The sequence below is a fragment of the Ascaphus truei genome, unplaced genomic scaffold (genome assembly GCF_040206685.1).
Source record: "Ascaphus truei isolate aAscTru1 unplaced genomic scaffold, aAscTru1.hap1 HAP1_SCAFFOLD_435, whole genome shotgun sequence".
NCBI lineage: Eukaryota > Metazoa > Chordata > Amphibia > Anura > Ascaphidae > Ascaphus > Ascaphus truei.
In genome coordinates, this window is record NW_027456766.1 from 263,499 (window position 1) to 278,364 (window position 14,866).

The 14,866-nt window shown below is 41.4% G+C and overlaps 34 non-coding genes and 1 pseudogene across 34 annotated transcripts; all 35 read right to left on the reverse strand.

The window, feature by feature from the left end:
* Positions 1-128: 128 nt before the first annotated feature.
* LOC142484418 (5S ribosomal RNA) lies at positions 129-247 on the reverse strand. The gene has a single exon (XR_012797876.1). It is a non-coding gene; the product is annotated as a 5S ribosomal RNA (ribosomal RNA).
* Positions 248-533: 286 nt separating this feature from the next.
* LOC142484675 (5S ribosomal RNA) lies at positions 534-652 on the reverse strand. Its single transcript, XR_012798124.1, has one exon. It is a non-coding gene; the product is annotated as a 5S ribosomal RNA (ribosomal RNA).
* Positions 653-938: 286 nt separating this feature from the next.
* Positions 939-1,057, reverse strand: LOC142484419 (5S ribosomal RNA). Its single transcript, XR_012797877.1, has one exon. It is a non-coding gene; the product is annotated as a 5S ribosomal RNA (ribosomal RNA).
* A 286-nt stretch (positions 1,058-1,343) lies between these two features.
* LOC142484676 (5S ribosomal RNA) lies at positions 1,344-1,462 on the reverse strand. Its single transcript, XR_012798125.1, has one exon. It is a non-coding gene; the product is annotated as a 5S ribosomal RNA (ribosomal RNA).
* Positions 1,463-1,748: 286 nt separating this feature from the next.
* LOC142484420 (5S ribosomal RNA) lies at positions 1,749-1,867 on the reverse strand. The gene has a single exon (XR_012797878.1). It is a non-coding gene; the product is annotated as a 5S ribosomal RNA (ribosomal RNA).
* A 286-nt stretch (positions 1,868-2,153) lies between these two features.
* LOC142484421 (5S ribosomal RNA) lies at positions 2,154-2,272 on the reverse strand. Its single transcript, XR_012797879.1, has one exon. It is a non-coding gene; the product is annotated as a 5S ribosomal RNA (ribosomal RNA).
* A 286-nt stretch (positions 2,273-2,558) lies between these two features.
* On the reverse strand, positions 2,559-2,677 carry LOC142484677 (5S ribosomal RNA). The gene has a single exon (XR_012798126.1). It is a non-coding gene; the product is annotated as a 5S ribosomal RNA (ribosomal RNA).
* A 286-nt stretch (positions 2,678-2,963) lies between these two features.
* Positions 2,964-3,082, reverse strand: LOC142484422 (5S ribosomal RNA). Its single transcript, XR_012797880.1, has one exon. It is a non-coding gene; the product is annotated as a 5S ribosomal RNA (ribosomal RNA).
* Positions 3,083-3,368: 286 nt separating this feature from the next.
* On the reverse strand, positions 3,369-3,487 carry LOC142484424 (5S ribosomal RNA). The gene has a single exon (XR_012797882.1). It is a non-coding gene; the product is annotated as a 5S ribosomal RNA (ribosomal RNA).
* Positions 3,488-3,773: 286 nt separating this feature from the next.
* LOC142484637 (5S ribosomal RNA) lies at positions 3,774-3,892 on the reverse strand. Its single transcript, XR_012798088.1, has one exon. It is a non-coding gene; the product is annotated as a 5S ribosomal RNA (ribosomal RNA).
* Positions 3,893-4,178: 286 nt separating this feature from the next.
* On the reverse strand, positions 4,179-4,297 carry LOC142484479 (5S ribosomal RNA). The gene has a single exon (XR_012797935.1). It is a non-coding gene; the product is annotated as a 5S ribosomal RNA (ribosomal RNA).
* Positions 4,298-4,583: 286 nt separating this feature from the next.
* On the reverse strand, positions 4,584-4,702 carry LOC142484425 (5S ribosomal RNA). Its single transcript, XR_012797883.1, has one exon. It is a non-coding gene; the product is annotated as a 5S ribosomal RNA (ribosomal RNA).
* Positions 4,703-4,988: 286 nt separating this feature from the next.
* On the reverse strand, positions 4,989-5,107 carry LOC142484313 (5S ribosomal RNA). The gene has a single exon (XR_012797807.1). It is a non-coding gene; the product is annotated as a 5S ribosomal RNA (ribosomal RNA).
* A 286-nt stretch (positions 5,108-5,393) lies between these two features.
* On the reverse strand, positions 5,394-5,512 carry LOC142484679 (5S ribosomal RNA). Its single transcript, XR_012798128.1, has one exon. It is a non-coding gene; the product is annotated as a 5S ribosomal RNA (ribosomal RNA).
* Positions 5,513-5,798: 286 nt separating this feature from the next.
* Positions 5,799-5,917, reverse strand: LOC142484426 (5S ribosomal RNA). Its single transcript, XR_012797884.1, has one exon. It is a non-coding gene; the product is annotated as a 5S ribosomal RNA (ribosomal RNA).
* Positions 5,918-6,203: 286 nt separating this feature from the next.
* LOC142484474 (5S ribosomal RNA) lies at positions 6,204-6,322 on the reverse strand. Its single transcript, XR_012797930.1, has one exon. It is a non-coding gene; the product is annotated as a 5S ribosomal RNA (ribosomal RNA).
* Positions 6,323-6,608: 286 nt separating this feature from the next.
* LOC142484638 (5S ribosomal RNA) lies at positions 6,609-6,727 on the reverse strand. Its single transcript, XR_012798089.1, has one exon. It is a non-coding gene; the product is annotated as a 5S ribosomal RNA (ribosomal RNA).
* A 286-nt stretch (positions 6,728-7,013) lies between these two features.
* LOC142484622 (5S ribosomal RNA) lies at positions 7,014-7,132 on the reverse strand. The gene has a single exon (XR_012798074.1). It is a non-coding gene; the product is annotated as a 5S ribosomal RNA (ribosomal RNA).
* A 286-nt stretch (positions 7,133-7,418) lies between these two features.
* On the reverse strand, positions 7,419-7,537 carry LOC142484480 (5S ribosomal RNA). The gene has a single exon (XR_012797936.1). It is a non-coding gene; the product is annotated as a 5S ribosomal RNA (ribosomal RNA).
* Positions 7,538-7,823: 286 nt separating this feature from the next.
* LOC142484320 (5S ribosomal RNA) lies at positions 7,824-7,942 on the reverse strand (annotated as a pseudogene).
* A 286-nt stretch (positions 7,943-8,228) lies between these two features.
* Positions 8,229-8,347, reverse strand: LOC142484598 (5S ribosomal RNA). Its single transcript, XR_012798050.1, has one exon. It is a non-coding gene; the product is annotated as a 5S ribosomal RNA (ribosomal RNA).
* A 286-nt stretch (positions 8,348-8,633) lies between these two features.
* Positions 8,634-8,752, reverse strand: LOC142484427 (5S ribosomal RNA). Its single transcript, XR_012797885.1, has one exon. It is a non-coding gene; the product is annotated as a 5S ribosomal RNA (ribosomal RNA).
* Positions 8,753-9,038: 286 nt separating this feature from the next.
* LOC142484245 (5S ribosomal RNA) lies at positions 9,039-9,157 on the reverse strand. Its single transcript, XR_012797740.1, has one exon. It is a non-coding gene; the product is annotated as a 5S ribosomal RNA (ribosomal RNA).
* A 286-nt stretch (positions 9,158-9,443) lies between these two features.
* On the reverse strand, positions 9,444-9,562 carry LOC142484599 (5S ribosomal RNA). Its single transcript, XR_012798051.1, has one exon. It is a non-coding gene; the product is annotated as a 5S ribosomal RNA (ribosomal RNA).
* Positions 9,563-10,238: 676 nt separating this feature from the next.
* On the reverse strand, positions 10,239-10,357 carry LOC142484600 (5S ribosomal RNA). The gene has a single exon (XR_012798052.1). It is a non-coding gene; the product is annotated as a 5S ribosomal RNA (ribosomal RNA).
* A 286-nt stretch (positions 10,358-10,643) lies between these two features.
* Positions 10,644-10,762, reverse strand: LOC142484428 (5S ribosomal RNA). Its single transcript, XR_012797886.1, has one exon. It is a non-coding gene; the product is annotated as a 5S ribosomal RNA (ribosomal RNA).
* A 286-nt stretch (positions 10,763-11,048) lies between these two features.
* LOC142484246 (5S ribosomal RNA) lies at positions 11,049-11,167 on the reverse strand. Its single transcript, XR_012797741.1, has one exon. It is a non-coding gene; the product is annotated as a 5S ribosomal RNA (ribosomal RNA).
* A 286-nt stretch (positions 11,168-11,453) lies between these two features.
* Positions 11,454-11,572, reverse strand: LOC142484601 (5S ribosomal RNA). The gene has a single exon (XR_012798053.1). It is a non-coding gene; the product is annotated as a 5S ribosomal RNA (ribosomal RNA).
* A 286-nt stretch (positions 11,573-11,858) lies between these two features.
* On the reverse strand, positions 11,859-11,977 carry LOC142484429 (5S ribosomal RNA). The gene has a single exon (XR_012797887.1). It is a non-coding gene; the product is annotated as a 5S ribosomal RNA (ribosomal RNA).
* Positions 11,978-12,263: 286 nt separating this feature from the next.
* Positions 12,264-12,382, reverse strand: LOC142484247 (5S ribosomal RNA). The gene has a single exon (XR_012797742.1). It is a non-coding gene; the product is annotated as a 5S ribosomal RNA (ribosomal RNA).
* Positions 12,383-13,059: 677 nt separating this feature from the next.
* On the reverse strand, positions 13,060-13,178 carry LOC142484686 (5S ribosomal RNA). The gene has a single exon (XR_012798135.1). It is a non-coding gene; the product is annotated as a 5S ribosomal RNA (ribosomal RNA).
* A 286-nt stretch (positions 13,179-13,464) lies between these two features.
* Positions 13,465-13,583, reverse strand: LOC142484602 (5S ribosomal RNA). The gene has a single exon (XR_012798054.1). It is a non-coding gene; the product is annotated as a 5S ribosomal RNA (ribosomal RNA).
* Positions 13,584-13,869: 286 nt separating this feature from the next.
* LOC142484687 (5S ribosomal RNA) lies at positions 13,870-13,988 on the reverse strand. The gene has a single exon (XR_012798136.1). It is a non-coding gene; the product is annotated as a 5S ribosomal RNA (ribosomal RNA).
* Positions 13,989-14,273: 285 nt separating this feature from the next.
* Positions 14,274-14,392, reverse strand: LOC142484603 (5S ribosomal RNA). Its single transcript, XR_012798055.1, has one exon. It is a non-coding gene; the product is annotated as a 5S ribosomal RNA (ribosomal RNA).
* A 286-nt stretch (positions 14,393-14,678) lies between these two features.
* Positions 14,679-14,797, reverse strand: LOC142484688 (5S ribosomal RNA). Its single transcript, XR_012798137.1, has one exon. It is a non-coding gene; the product is annotated as a 5S ribosomal RNA (ribosomal RNA).
* Positions 14,798-14,866: the final 69 nt, after the last annotated feature.

Consider the following 14,866-nt stretch of genomic DNA (forward strand, 5'->3'; position numbering starts at 1 on the left):
TGAACTTTCAGAGGAAAAAACGATATATTTCTTTGCCACTGCGGGAAAAAAGTAGTAAAAAATGAAACATTTTCATTTGCTGCAAGGAATGCCATGTATATTTTCATTAGGGAAGCGAAAAATAAAAACACCCACAGCACCTGGTATTCCCAGGCAGTCTCCCAACCCAGTACTAATCAAGCCTCACCCTGCTTAGCTTCCGAGATCTGACGGGATCGGGCGCTTTCAAGGTAGTATGGCCGTAGGTGGAGATTGCTGTCTCATGATATCCTCTCATTCTTAAATCCATGAGCCTATATCTTGCTCCATGCATACACAGAGACTGAGAAAATGACAGGTGTACTCAAATGTACTATAGACGGAATTCTTGATGTCAGAATTCTATTTTGGAAGGTTGCATTGTGTTGAACTTTCTGAGGAAAAAACTATATATTTCTTTGCCACTGCGGGAAAAAAGTAGTAAAAAATGAAACATTTTCATTTGCTGCAAGGAATGCCATGTATATTTTCATTAGGGAAGCGAAAAATAAAAACACCCACAGCACCTGGTATTCCCAGGCAGTCTCCCAACCCAGTACTAATCAAGCCTCACCCTGCTTAGCTTCCGAGATCTGACGGGATCGAGCGCTTTCAAGGTAGTATGGCCGTAGGTGGAGATTGCTGTCTCATGATATCCTCTCATTCTTAAATCCATGAGCCTATATCTTGCTCCATGCATACACAGAGACTGAGAAAATGACAGGTGCACTCAAATGTACTATAGACGGAATTCTTGATGTCAGAATTCTATTTTGGAAGGTTGCATTGTGTTGAACTTTCAGAGGAAAAAACGATATATTTCTTTGCCACTGCGGGAAAAAAGTAGTAAAAAATGAAACATTTTCATTTGCTGCAAGGAATGCCATGTATATTTTCATTAGGGAAGCGAAAAATAAAAACACCCACAGCACCTGGTATTCCCAGGCAGTCTCCCAACCCAGTACTAATCAAGCCTCACCCTGCTTAGCTTCCGAGATCTGACGGGATCGGGCGCTTTCAAGGTAGTATGGCCGTAGGTGGAGATTGCTGTCTCATGATATCCTCTCATTCTTAAATCCATGAGCCTATATCTTGCTCCATGCATACACAGAGACTGAGAAAATGACAGGTGTACTCAAATGTACTATAGACGGAATTCTTGATGTCAGAATTCGTTTTTGGAAGGTTGCATTGTGTTGAACTTTCAGAGGAAAAAACGATATATTTCTTTGCCACTGCGGGAAAAAAGTAGTAAAAAATGAAACATTTTCATTTGCTGCAAGGAATGCCATGTATATTTTCATTAGGGAAGCGAAAAATAAAAACACCCACAGCACCTGGTATTCCCAGGCAGTCTCCCAACCCAGTACTAATCAAGCCTCACCCTGCTTAGCTTCCGAGATCTGACGGGATCGAGCGCTTTCAAGGTAGTATGGCCGTAGGTGGAGATTGCTGTCTCATGATATCCTCTCATTCTTAAATCCATGAGCCTATATCTTGCTCCATGCATACACAGAGACTGAGAAAATGACAGGTGCACTCAAATGTACTATAGACGGAATTCTTGATGTCAGAATTCTATTTTGGAAGGTTGCATTGTGTTGAACTTTCAGAGGAAAAAACGATATATTTCTTTGCCACTGCGGGAAAAAAGTAGTAAAAAATGAAACATTTTCATTTGCTGCAAGGAATGCCATGTATATTTTCATTAGGGAAGCGAAAAATAAAAACACCCACAGCACCTGGTATTCCCAGGCAGTCTCCCAACCCAGTACTAATCAAGCCTCACCCTGCTTAGCTTCCGAGATCTGACGGGATCGGGCGCTTTCAAGGTAGTATGGCCGTAGGTGGAGATTGCTGTCTCATGATATCCTCTCATTCTTAAATCCATGAGCCTATATCTTGCTCCATGCATACACAGAGACTGAGAAAATGACAGGTGTACTCAAATGTACTATAGACGGAATTCTTGATGTCAGAATTCTATTTTGGAAGGTTGCATTGTGTTGAACTTTCAGAGGAAAAAACGATATATTTCTTTGCCACTGCGGGAAAAAAGTAGTAAAAAATGAAACATTTTCATTTGCTGCAAGGAATGCCATGTATATTTTCATTAGGGAAGCGAAAAATAAAAACACCCACAGCACCTGGTATTCCCAGGCAGTCTCCCAACCCAGTACTAATCAAGCCTCACCCTGCTTAGCTTCCGAGATCTGACGGGATCGGGCGCTTTCAAGGTAGTATGGCCGTAGGTGGAGATTGCTGTCTCATGATATCCTCTCATTCTTAAATCCATGAGCCTATATCTTGCTCCATGCATACACAGAGACTGAGAAAATGACAGGTGTACTCAAATGTACTATAGACGGAATTCTTGATGTCAGAATTCTATTTTGGAAGGTTGCATTGTGTTGAACTTTCTGAGGAAAAAACTATATATTTCTTTGCCACTGCGGGAAAAAAGTAGTAAAAAATGAAACATTTTCATTTGCTGCAAGGAATGCCATGTATATTTTCATTAGGGAAGCGAAAAATAAAAACACCCACAGCACCTGGTATTCCCAGGCAGTCTCCCAACCCAGTACTAATCAAGCCTCACCCTGCTTAGCTTCCGAGATCTGACGGGATCGAGCGCTTTCAAGGTAGTATGGCCGTAGGTGGAGATTGCTGTCTCATGATATCCTCTCATTCTTAAATCCATGAGCCTATATCTTGCTCCATGCATACACAGAGACTGAGAAAATGACAGGTGCACTCAAATGTACTATAGACGGAATTCTTGATGTCAGAATTCTATTTTGGAAGGTTGCATTGTGTTGAACTTTCAGAGGAAAAAACGATATATTTCTTTGCCACTGCGGGAAAAAAGTAGTAAAAAATGAAACATTTTCATTTGCTGCAAGGAATGCCATGTATATTTTCATTAGGGAAGCGAAAAATAAAAACACCCACAGCACCTGGTATTCCCAGGCAGTCTCCCAACCCAGTACTAATCAAGCCTCACCCTGCTTAGCTTCCGAGATCTGACGGGATCGGGCGCTTTCAAGGTAGTATGGCCGTAGGTGGAGATTGCTGTCTCATGATATCCTCTCATTCTTAAATCCATGAGCCTATATCTTGCTCCATGCATACACAGAGACTGAGAAAATGACAGGTGTACTCAAATGTACTATAGACGGAATTCTTGATGTCAGAATTCGTTTTTGGAAGGTTGCATTGTGTTGAACTTTCAGAGGAAAAAACGATATATTTCTTTGCCACTGCGGGAAAAAAGTAGCAAGAAATGAAACATTTTCATTTGCTGCGAGGAATGCCATGTATATTTTCATTAGGGAAGTGAAAAATAAAAACACCCACAGCACCTGGTATTCCCAGGCAGTCTCCCAACCCAGTACTAATCAAGCCTCACCCTGCTTAGCTTCCGAGATCTGACGGGATCGGGCGCTTTCAAGGTAGTATGGCCGTAGGTGGAGATTGCTGTCTCATGATATCCTCTCATTCTTAAATCCATGAGCCTATATCTTGCTCCATGCATACACAGAGACTGAGAAAATGACAGGTGCACTCAAATGTACTATAGACGGAATTCTTGATGTCAGAATTCTTTTTTGGAAGGTTGCATTGTGTTGAACTTTCTGAGGAAAAAACGATATATTTCTTTGCCACTGCGGGAAAAAAGTAGTAAAAAATGAAACATTTTCATTTGCTGCAAGGAATGCCATGTATATTTTCATTAGGGAAGCGAAAAATAAAAACACCCACAGCACCTGGTATTCCCAGGCAGTCTCCCAACCCAGTACTAATCAAGCCTCACCCTGCTTAGCTTCCGAGATCTGACGGGATCGGGCGCTTTCAAAGTAGTATGGCCGTAGGTGGAGATTGCTGTCTCATGATATCCTCTCATTCTTAAATCCATGAGCCTATATCTTGCTCCATGCATACACAGAGACTGAGAAAATGACAGGTGCACTCAAATGTACTATAGACGGAATTCTTGATGTCAGAATTCTATTTTGGAAGGTTGCATTGTGTTGAACTTTCAGAGGAAAAAACGATATATTTCTTTGCCACTGCGGGAAAAAAGTAGTAAAAAATGAAACATTTTCATTTGCTGCAAGGAATGCCATGTATATTTTCATTAGGGAAGCGAAAAATAAAAACACCCACAGCACCTGGTATTCCCAGGCAGTCTCCCAACACAGTACTAATCAAGCCTCACCCTGCTTAGCTTCCGAGATCTGACGGGATCGGGCGCTTTCAAGGTAGTATGGCCGTAGGTGGAGATTGCTGTCTCATGATATCCTCTCATTCTTAAATCCATGAGCCTATATCTTGCTCCATGCATACACAGAGACTGAGAAAATGACAGGTGTACTCAAATGTACTATAGACGGAATTCTTGATGTCAGAATTCTATTTTGGAAGGTTGCATTGTGTTGAACTTTCAGAGGAAAAAACTATATATTTCTTTGCCACTGCGGGAAAAAAGTAGTAAAAAATGAAACATTTTCATTTGCTGCAAGGAATGCCATGTATATTTTCATTAGGGAAGCGAAAAATAAAAACACCCACAGCACCTGGTATTCCCAGGCAGTCTCCCAACCCAGTACTAATCAAGCCTCACCCTGCTTAGCTTCCGAGATCTGACGGGATCGGGCGCTTTCAAGGTAGTATGGCCGTAGGTGGAGATTGCTGTCTCATGATATTCTCTCATTCTTAAATCCATGAGCCTATATCTTGCTCCATGCATACACAGAGACTGAGAAAATGACAGGTGCACTCAAATGTACTATAGACGGAATTCTTGATGTCAGAATTCTATTTTGGAAGGTTGCATTGTGTTGAACTTTCAGAGGAAAAAACGATATATTTCTTTGCCACTGCGGGAAAAAAGTAGTAAAAAATGAAACATTTTCATTTGCTGCAAGGAATGCCATGTATATTTTCATTAGGGAAGCGAAAAATAAAAACACCCACAGCACCTGGTATTCCCAGGCAGTCTCCCAACCCAGTACTAATCAAGCCTCACCCTGCTTAGCTTCCGAGATATGACGGGATCGGGCGCTTTCAAGGTAGTATGGCCGTAGGTGGAGATTGCTGTCTCATGATATCCTCTCATTCTTAAATCCATGAGCCTATATCTTGCTCCATGCATACACAGAGACTGAGAAAATGACAGGTGTACTCAAATGTACTATAGACGGAATTCTTGATGTCAGAATTCTATTTTGGAAGGTTGCATTGTGTTGAACTTTCTGAGGAAAAAACGATATATTTCTTTGCCACTGCGGGAAAAAAGTAGTAAAAAATGAAACATTTTCATTTGCTGCAAGGAATGCCATGTATATTTTCATTAGGGAAGCGAAAAATAAAAACACCCACAGCACCTGGTATTCCCAGGCAGTCTCCCAACCCAGTACTAATCAAGCCTCACCCTGCTTAGCTTCCGAGATCTGACGGGATCGAGCGCTTTCAAGGTAGTATGGCCGTAGGTGGAGATTGCTGTCTCATGATATCCTCTCATTCTTAAATCCATGAGCCTATATCTTGCTCCATGCATACACAGAGACTGAGAAAATGACAGGTGCACTCAAATGTACTATAGACGGAATTCTTGATGTCAGAATTCTATTTTGGAAGGTTGCATTGTGTTGAACTTTCAGAGGAAAAAACGATATATTTCTTTGCCACTGCGGGAAAAAAGTAGTAAAAAATGAAACATTTTCATTTGCTGCAAGGAATGCCATGTATATTTTCATTAGGGAAGCGAAAAATAAAAACACCCACAGCACCTGGTATTCCCAGGCAGTCTCCCAACCCAGTACTAATCAAGCCTCACCCTGCTTAGCTTCCGAGATCTGACGGGATCGGGCGCTTTCAAGGTAGTATGGCCGTAGGTGGAGATTGCTGTCTCATGATATCCTCTCATTCTTAAATCCATGAGCCTATATCTTGCTCCATGCATACACAGAGACTGAGAAAATGACAGGTGTACTCAAATGTACTATAGACGGAATTCTTGATGTCAGAATTCTATTTTGGAAGGTTGCATTGTGTTGAACTTTCAGAGGAAAAAACGATATATTTCTTTGCCACTGCGGGAAAAAAGTAGTAAAAAATGAAACATTTTCATTTGCTGCAAGGAATGCCATGTATATTTTCATTAGGGAAGTGAAAAATAAAAACACCCACAGCACCTGGTATTCCCAAGCAGTCTCCCAACCCAGTACTAATCAAGCCTCACCCTGCTTAGCTTCCGAGATCTGACGGGATCGGGCGCTTTCAAGGTAGTATGGCCGTAGGTGGAGATTGATGTCTCATGATATCCTCTCATTCTTAAATCCATGAGCCTATATCTTGCTCCATGCATACACAGAGACTGAGAAAATGACAGGTGTACTCAAATGTACTATAGACGGAATTCTTGATGTCAGAATTCTTTTTTGGAAGGTTGCATTGTGTTGAACTTTCTGAGGAAAAAACGATATATTTCTTTGCCACTGCGGGAAAAAAGTAGTAAAAAATGAAACATTTTCATTTGCTGCAAGGAATGCCATGTATATTTTCATTAGGGAAGCGAAAAATAAAAACACCCACAGCACCTGGTATTCCCAGGCAGTCTCCCAACCCAGTACTAATCAAGCCTCACCCTGCTTAGCTTCCGAGATCTGACGGGATCGGGCGCTTTCAAAGTAGTATGGCCGTAGGTGGAGATTGCTGTCTCATGATATCCTCTCATTCTTAAATCCATGAGCCTATATCTTGCTCCATGCATACACAGAGACTGAGAAAATGACAGGTGCACTCAAATGTACTATAGACGGAATTCTTGATGTCAGAATTCTATTTTGGAAGGTTGCATTGTGTTGAACTTTCAGAGGAAAAAACGATATATTTCTTTGCCACTGCGGGAAAAAAGTAGTAAAAAATGAAACATTTTCATTTGCTGCAAGGAATGCCATGTATATTTTCATTAGGGAAGCGAAAAATAAAAACACCCACAGCACCTGGTATTCCCAGGCAGTCTCCCAACCCAGTACTAAACAAGCCTCACCCTGCTTAGCTTCCGAGATCTGACGGGATCGGGCGCTTTCAAGGTAGTATGGCCGTAGGTGGAGATTGCTGTCTCATGATATCCTCTCATTCTTAAATCCATGAGCCTATATCTTGCTCCATGCATACACAGAGACTGAGAAAATGACAGGTGTACTCAAATGTACTATAGACGGAATTCTTGATGTCAGAATTCTATTTTGGAAGGTTGCATTGTGTTGAACTTTCAGAGGAAAAAACGATATATTTCTTTGCCACTGCGGGAAAAAAGTAGTAAAAAATGAAACATTTTCATTTGCTGCAAGGAATGCCATGTATATTTTCATTAGGGAAGCGAAAAATAAAAACACCCACAGCACCTGGTATTCCCAGGCAGTCTCCCAACACAGTACTAATCAAGCCTCACCCTGCTTAGCTTCCGAGATCTGACGGGATCGGGCGCTTTCAAGGTAGTATGGCCGTAGGTGGTGATTGCTGTCTCATGATATCCTCTCATTCTTAAATCCATGAGCCTATATCTTGCTCCATGCATACACAGAGACTGAGAAAATGACAGGTGCACTCAAATGTACTATAGACGGAATTCTTGATGTCAGAATTCTATTTTGGAAGGTTGCATTGTGTTGAACTTTCAGAGGAAAAAACGATATATTTCTTTGCCACTCCGGGAAAAAAGTAGCAAGAAATGAAACATTTTCATTTGCTGCGAGGAATGCCATGTATATTTTCATTAGGGAAGCGAAAAATAAAAACACCTACAGCACCTGGTATTCCCAGGCAGTCTCCCAACCCAGTACTAATCAAGCCTCACCCTGCTAAGCTTCCGAGATCTGACGGGATTGGGCGCTTTCAAGGTAGTATGGCCGTAGGTGGAGATTGCTGTCTCATGATATCCTCTCATTCTTAAATCCAGGAGCCTATATCTTGCTCCATGCATACACAGAGACTGAGAAAATGACAGGTGCACTCAAATGTACTATAGACGGAATTCTCGATGTCAGAATTCTATTTTGGAAGGTTGCATTGTGTTGAACTTTCAGAGGAAAAAACGATATATTTCTTTGCCACTGCGGGAAAAAAGTAGCAAGAAATGAAACATTTTCATTTGCTGCGAGGAATGCCATGTATATTTTCATTAGGGAAGCGAAAAATAAAAACCCCTACAGCACCTGGTATTCCCAGGCAGTCTCCCAACCCAGTACTAATCAAGCCTCACCCTGCTTAGCTTCCGAGATCTGACGGGATCGGGCGCTTTCAAGGTAGTATGGCCGTAGGTGGAGATTGCTGTCTCATGATATCCTCTCATTCTTAAATCCATGAGCCTATATCTTGCTCCATGCATACACAGAGACTGAGAAAATGACAGGTGCACTCAAATGTACTATAGACGGAATTCTTGATGTCAGAATTCTATTTTGGAAGGTTGCATTGTGTTGAACTTTCAGAGGAAAAAACGATATATTTCTTTGCCACTGCGGGAAAAAAGTAGTAAAAAATGAAACATTTTCATTAGCTGCAAGGAATGCCATGTATATTTTCATTAGGGAAGCAAAAAATAAAAACACCCACAGCACCTGGTATTCCCAGGCAGTCTCCCAACCCAGTACTAATCAAGCCTCACCCTGCTTAGCTTCCGAGATCTGACGGGATCGGGCGCTTTCAAGGTAGTATGGCCGTAGGTGGTGATTGCTGTCTCATGATATCCTCTCATTCTTAAATCCATGAGCCTATATCTTGCTCCATGCATACACAGAGACTGAGAAAATGACAGGTGCACTCAAATGTACTATAGACGGAATTCTTGATGTCAGAATTCTATTTTGGATGGTTGCATTGTGTTGAACTTTCTGAGGAAAAAACGATATATTTCTTTGCCACTGCGGGAAAAAAGTAGTAAAAAATGAAACATTTTCATTTGCTGCAAGGAATGCCATGTATATTTTCATTAGGGAAGCGAAAAATAAAAACACCCACAGCACCTGGTATTCCCAGGCAGTCTCCCAACCCAGTACTAATCAAGCCTCACCCTGCTTAGCTTCCGAGATCTGACGGGATTGGGCGCTTTCAAGGTAGTATGGCCGTAGGTGGAGATTGCTGTCTCATGATATCCTCTCATTCTTAAATCCAGGAGCCTATATCTTGCTCCATGCATACACAGAGACTGAGAAAATGACAGGTGCACTCAAATGTACTATAGACGGAATTCTCGATGTCAGAATTCTATTTTGGAAGGTTGCATTGTGTTGAACTTTCAGAGGAAAAAACGATATATTTCTTTGCCACTGCGGGAAAAAAGTAGCAAGAAATGAAACATTTTCATTTGCTGCGAGGAATGCCATGTATATTTTCATTAGGGAAGCGAAAAATAAAAACCCCTACAGCACCTGGTATTCCCAGGCAGTCTCCCAACCCAGTACTAATCAAGCCTCACCCTGCTTAGCTTCCGAGATCTGACGGGATCGGGCGCTTTCAAGGTAGTATGGCCGTAGGTGGAGATTGCTGTCTCATGATATCCTCTCATTCTTAAATCCATGAGCCTATATCTTGCTCCATGCATACACAGAGACTGAGAAAATGACAGGTGCACTCAAATGTACTATAGACGGAATTCTTGATGTCAGAATTCTATTTTGGAAGGTTGCATTGTGTTGAACTTTCAGAGGAAAAAACGATATATTTCTTTGCCACTGCGGGAAAAAAGTAGTAAAAAATTTCAGAGGTGCCTATATTCAACCTCCTCCTGTTTGGATTTGAACTCATTATCTCTTCCAAGTATCAGCTTGAACACTGCACACCCCAACTCTGTGAGCTACAAGCTCACCATATAACATGCTGAGTGTTCTGAGGCCTGTATGATTTATTTCTAAATGACATGGGAGGCATAAGTGTATTATTGTGACCGTTAAAAAAATACATTCTTGAAGAATTACTTTAAATGGAGAAATTAAATCAGAGACTGAGAAAATGACAGGTGCACTCAAATATACTATAGACGGAATTCTTGATGTCAGAATTCTATTTTGGAAGGTTGCATTGTGTTGAACTTTCAGAGGAAAAAACGATATATTTCTTTGCCACTCCGGGAAAAAAGTAGCAAGAAATGAAACATTTTCATTTGCTGCGAGGAATGCCATGAATATTTTCATTAGGGAAGCGAAAAATAAAAACCCCTACAGCACCTGGTATTCCCAGGCAGTCTCCCAACCCAGTACTAATCAAGCCTCACCCTGCTTAGCTTCCGAGATCTGACGGGATCGGGCGCTTTCAAGGTAGTATGGCCGTAGGTGGAGATTGCTGTCTCATGATATCCTCTCATTCTTAAATCCATGAGCCTATATCTTGCTCCATGCATACACAGAGACTGAGAAAATGACAGGTGCACTCAAATGTACTATAGACGGAATTCTTGATGTCAGAATTCTATTTTGGAAGGTTGCATTGTGTTGAACTTTCAGAGGAAAAAACGATATATTTCTTTGCCACTGCGGGAAAAAAGTAGCAAAAAATGAAACATTTTCATTAGCTGCAAGGAATGCCATGTATATTTTCATTAGGGAAGCAAAAAATAAAAACACCCACAGCACCTGGTATTCCCAGGCAGTCTCCCAACCCAGTACTAATCAAGCCTCACCCTGCTTAGCTTCCGAGATCTGACGGGATCGGGCGCTTTCAAGGTAGTATGGCCGTAGGTGGTGATTGCTGTCTCATGATATCCTCTCATTCTTAAATCCATGAGCCTATATCTTGCTCCATGCATACACAGAGACTGAGAAAATGACAGGTGCACTCAAATGTACTATAGACGGAATTCTTGATGTCAGAATTCTATTTTGGAAGGTTGCATTGTGTTGAACTTTCTGAGGAAAAAACGATATATTTCTTTGCCACTGCGGGAAAAAAGTAGTAAAAAATGAAACATTTTCATTTGCTGCAAGGAATGCCATGTATATTTTCATTAGGGAAGCAAAAAATAAAAACACCCACAGCACCTGGTATTCCCAGGCAGTCTCCCAACCCAGTACTAATCAAGCCTCACCCTGCTTAGCTTCCGAGATCTGACGGGATTGGGCGCTTTCAAGGTAGTATGGCCGTAGGTGGAGATTGCTGTCTCATGATATCCTCTCATTCTTAAATCCAGGAGCCTATATCTTGCTCCATGCATACACAGAGACTGAGAAAATGACAGGTGCACTCAAATGTACTATAGACGGAATTCTCGATGTCAGAATTCTATTTTGGAAGGTTGCATTGTGTTGAACTTTCAGAGGAAAAAACGATATATTTCTTTGCCACTGCGGGAAAAAAGTAGCAAGAAATGAAACATTTTCATTTGCTGCGAGGAATGCCATGTATATTTTCATTAGGGAAGCGAAAAATAAAAACCCCTACAGCACCTGGTATTCCCAGGCAGTCTCCCAACCCAGTACTAATCAAGCCTCACCCTGCTTAGCTTCCGAGATCTGACGGGATCGGGCGCTTTCAAGGTAGTATGGCCGTAGGTGGAGATTGCTGTCTCATGATATCCTCTCATTCTTAAATCCATGAGCCTATATCTTGCTCCATGCATACACAGAGACTGAGAAAATGACAGGTGCACTCAAATGTACTATAGACGGAATTCTTGATGTCAGAATTCTATTTTGGAAGGTTGCATTGTGTTGAACTTTCAGAGGAAAAAACGATATATTTCTTTGCCACTGCGGGAAAAAAGTAGTAAAAAATGAAACATTTTCATTAGCTGCAAGGAATGCCATGTATATTTTCATTAGGGAAGCAAAAAATAAAAACACCCACAGCACCTGGTATTCCCAGGCAGTCTCCCAACCCAGTACTAATCAAGCCTCACCCTGCTTAGCTTCCGAGATCTGACGGGATCGGGCGCTTTCAAGGTAGTATGGCCGTAGGTGGTGATTGCTGTCTCATGATATCCTCTCATTCTTAAATCCATGAGCCTATATCTTGCTCCATGCATACACAGAGACTGAGAAAATGACAGGTGCACTCAAATGTACTATAGACGGAATTCTTGATGTCAGAATTCTATTTTGGAAGGTTGCATTGTGTTGAACTTTCTGAGGAAAAAACGATATATTTCTTTGCCACTGCGGGAAAAAAGTAGTAAAAAATGATACATTTTCATTTGCTGCAAGGAATGCCATGTATATTTTCATTAGGGAAGCAAAAAATAAAAACACCCACAGCACCTGGTATTCCCAGGCAGTCTCCCAACCCAGTACTAATCAAGCCTCACCCTGCTTAGCTTCCGAGATCTGACGGGATTGGGCGCTTTCAAGGTAGTATGGCCGTAGGTGGAGATTGCTGTCTCATGATATCCTCTCATTCTTAAATCCAGGAGCCTATATCTTGCTCCATGCATACACAGAGACTGAGAAAATGACAGGTGCACTCAAATGTACTATAGACGGAATTCTCGATGTCAGAATTCTATTTTGGAAGGTTGCATTGTGTTGAACTTTCAGAGGAAAAAACGATATATTTCTTTGCCACTGCGGGAAAAAAGTAGTAAAAAAATTTCAGAGGTGCCTATATTCAACCTCCTCCTGTTTGGATTTGAACTCACTATCTCTTCCAAGTATCAGCTTGAACACTGCACACCCCAACTCTGGGAGCTACAAGCTCACCATATAACATGCTGAGTGTTTTGAGGCCTGTATGATTTATTTCTAAATGACATGGGAGGCATATGTGTATTATTGTGACCGTTAAAAAAATACATTCTTGAAGAATTACCTTAAATGGAGAAATTAAATCAGAGACTGAGAAAATGACAGGTGCACTCAAATATACTATAGACGGAATTCTTGATGTCAGAATTCTATTTTGGAAGGTTGCATTGTGTTGAACTTTCAGAGGAAAAAACGATTTATTTCTTTGCCACTGCGGGAAAAAAGTAGCAAGAAATGAAACATTTTCATTAGCTGCAAGGAATGCCATGTATATTTTCATTAGGGAAGCAAAAAATAAAAACACCCACAGCACCTGGTATTCCCAGGCAGTCTCCCAACCCAGTACTAATCAAGCCTCACCCTGCTTAGCTTCCGAGATCTCACGGGATCGGGCGCTTTCAAGGTAGTATGGCCGTAGGTGGTGATTGCTGTCTCATGATATCCTCTCATTCTTAAATCCATGAGCCTATATCTTGCTCCATGCATACACAGAGACTGAGAAAATGACAGGTGCACTCAAATGTACTATAGACGGAATTCTTGATGTCAGAATTCTATTTTGGAAGGTTGCATTATGTTGAACTTTCTGAGGAAAAAACGATATATTTCTTTGCCACTGCGGGAAAAAAGTAGCAAGAAATGAAACATTTTCATTTGCTGCGAGGAATGCCATGTATATTTTCATTAGGGAAGCGAAAAATAAAAACCCCTACAGCACCTGGTATTCCCAGGCAGTCTCCCAACCCAGTACTAATCAAGCCTCACCCTGCTTAGCTTCCGAGATCTGACGGGATCGGGCGCTTTCAAGGTAGTATGGCCGTAGGTGGAGATTGCTGTCTCATGATATCCTCTCATTCTTAAATCCATGAGCCTATATCTTGCTCCATGCATACACAGAGACTGAGAAAATGACAGGTGCACTCAAATGTACTATAGACGGAATTCTTGATGTCAGAATTCTATTTTGGAAGGTTGCATTGTGTTGAACTTTCAGAGGAAAAAACGATATATTTCTTTGCCACTGCGGGAAAAAAGTAGTAAAAAATGAAACATTTTCATTAGCTGCAAGGAATGCCATGTATATTTTCATTAGGGAAGCAAAAAATAAAAACACCCACAGCACCTGGTATTCCCAGGCAGTCTCCCAACCCAGTACTAATCAAGCCTCACCCTGCTTAGCTTCCGAGATCTCACGGGATCGGGCGCTTTCAAGGTAGTATGGCCGTAGGTGGTGATTGCTGTCTCATGATATCTCTCATTCTTAAATCCATGAGCCTATATCTTGCTCCATGCATACACAGAGACTGAGAAAATGACAGGTGCACTCAAATGTACTATAGACGGAATTCTTGATGTCAGAATTCTATTTTGGAAGGTTGCATTATGTTGAACTTTCTGAGGAAAAAACGATATATTTCTTTGCCACTGCGGGAAAAAAGTAGCAAGAAATGAAACATTTTCATTTGCTGCGAGGAATGCCATGTATATTTTCATTAGGGAAGCGAAAAATAAAAACCCCTACAGCACCTGGTATTCCCAGGCAGTCTCCCAACCCAGTACTAATCAAGCCTCACCCTGCTTAGCTTCCGAGATCTGACGGGATCGGGCGCTTTCAAGGTAGTATGGCCGTAGGTGGAGATTGCTGTCTCATGATATCCTCTCATTCTTAAATCCATGAGCCTATATCTTGCTCCATGCATACACAGAGACTGAGAAAATGACAGGTGCACTCAAATGTACTATAGACGGAATTCTTGATGTCAGAATTCTATTTTGGAAGGTTGCATTGTGTTGAACTTTCAGAGGAAAAAACGATATATTTCTTTGCCACTGCGGGAAAAAAGTAGTAAAAAATGAAACATTTTCATTAGCTGCAAGGAATGCCATGTATATTTTCATTAGGGAAGCGAAAAATAAAAACACCCACAGCACCTGGTATTCCCAGGCAGTCTCCCAACCCAGTACTAATCAAGCCTCACCCTGCTTAGCTTCCGAGATCTCACGGGATCGGGCGCTTTCAAGGTAGTATGGCCGTAGGTGGTGATTGCTGTCTCATGATATCCTCTCATTCTTAAATCCATGAGCCTATATCTTGCTCCATGCATACA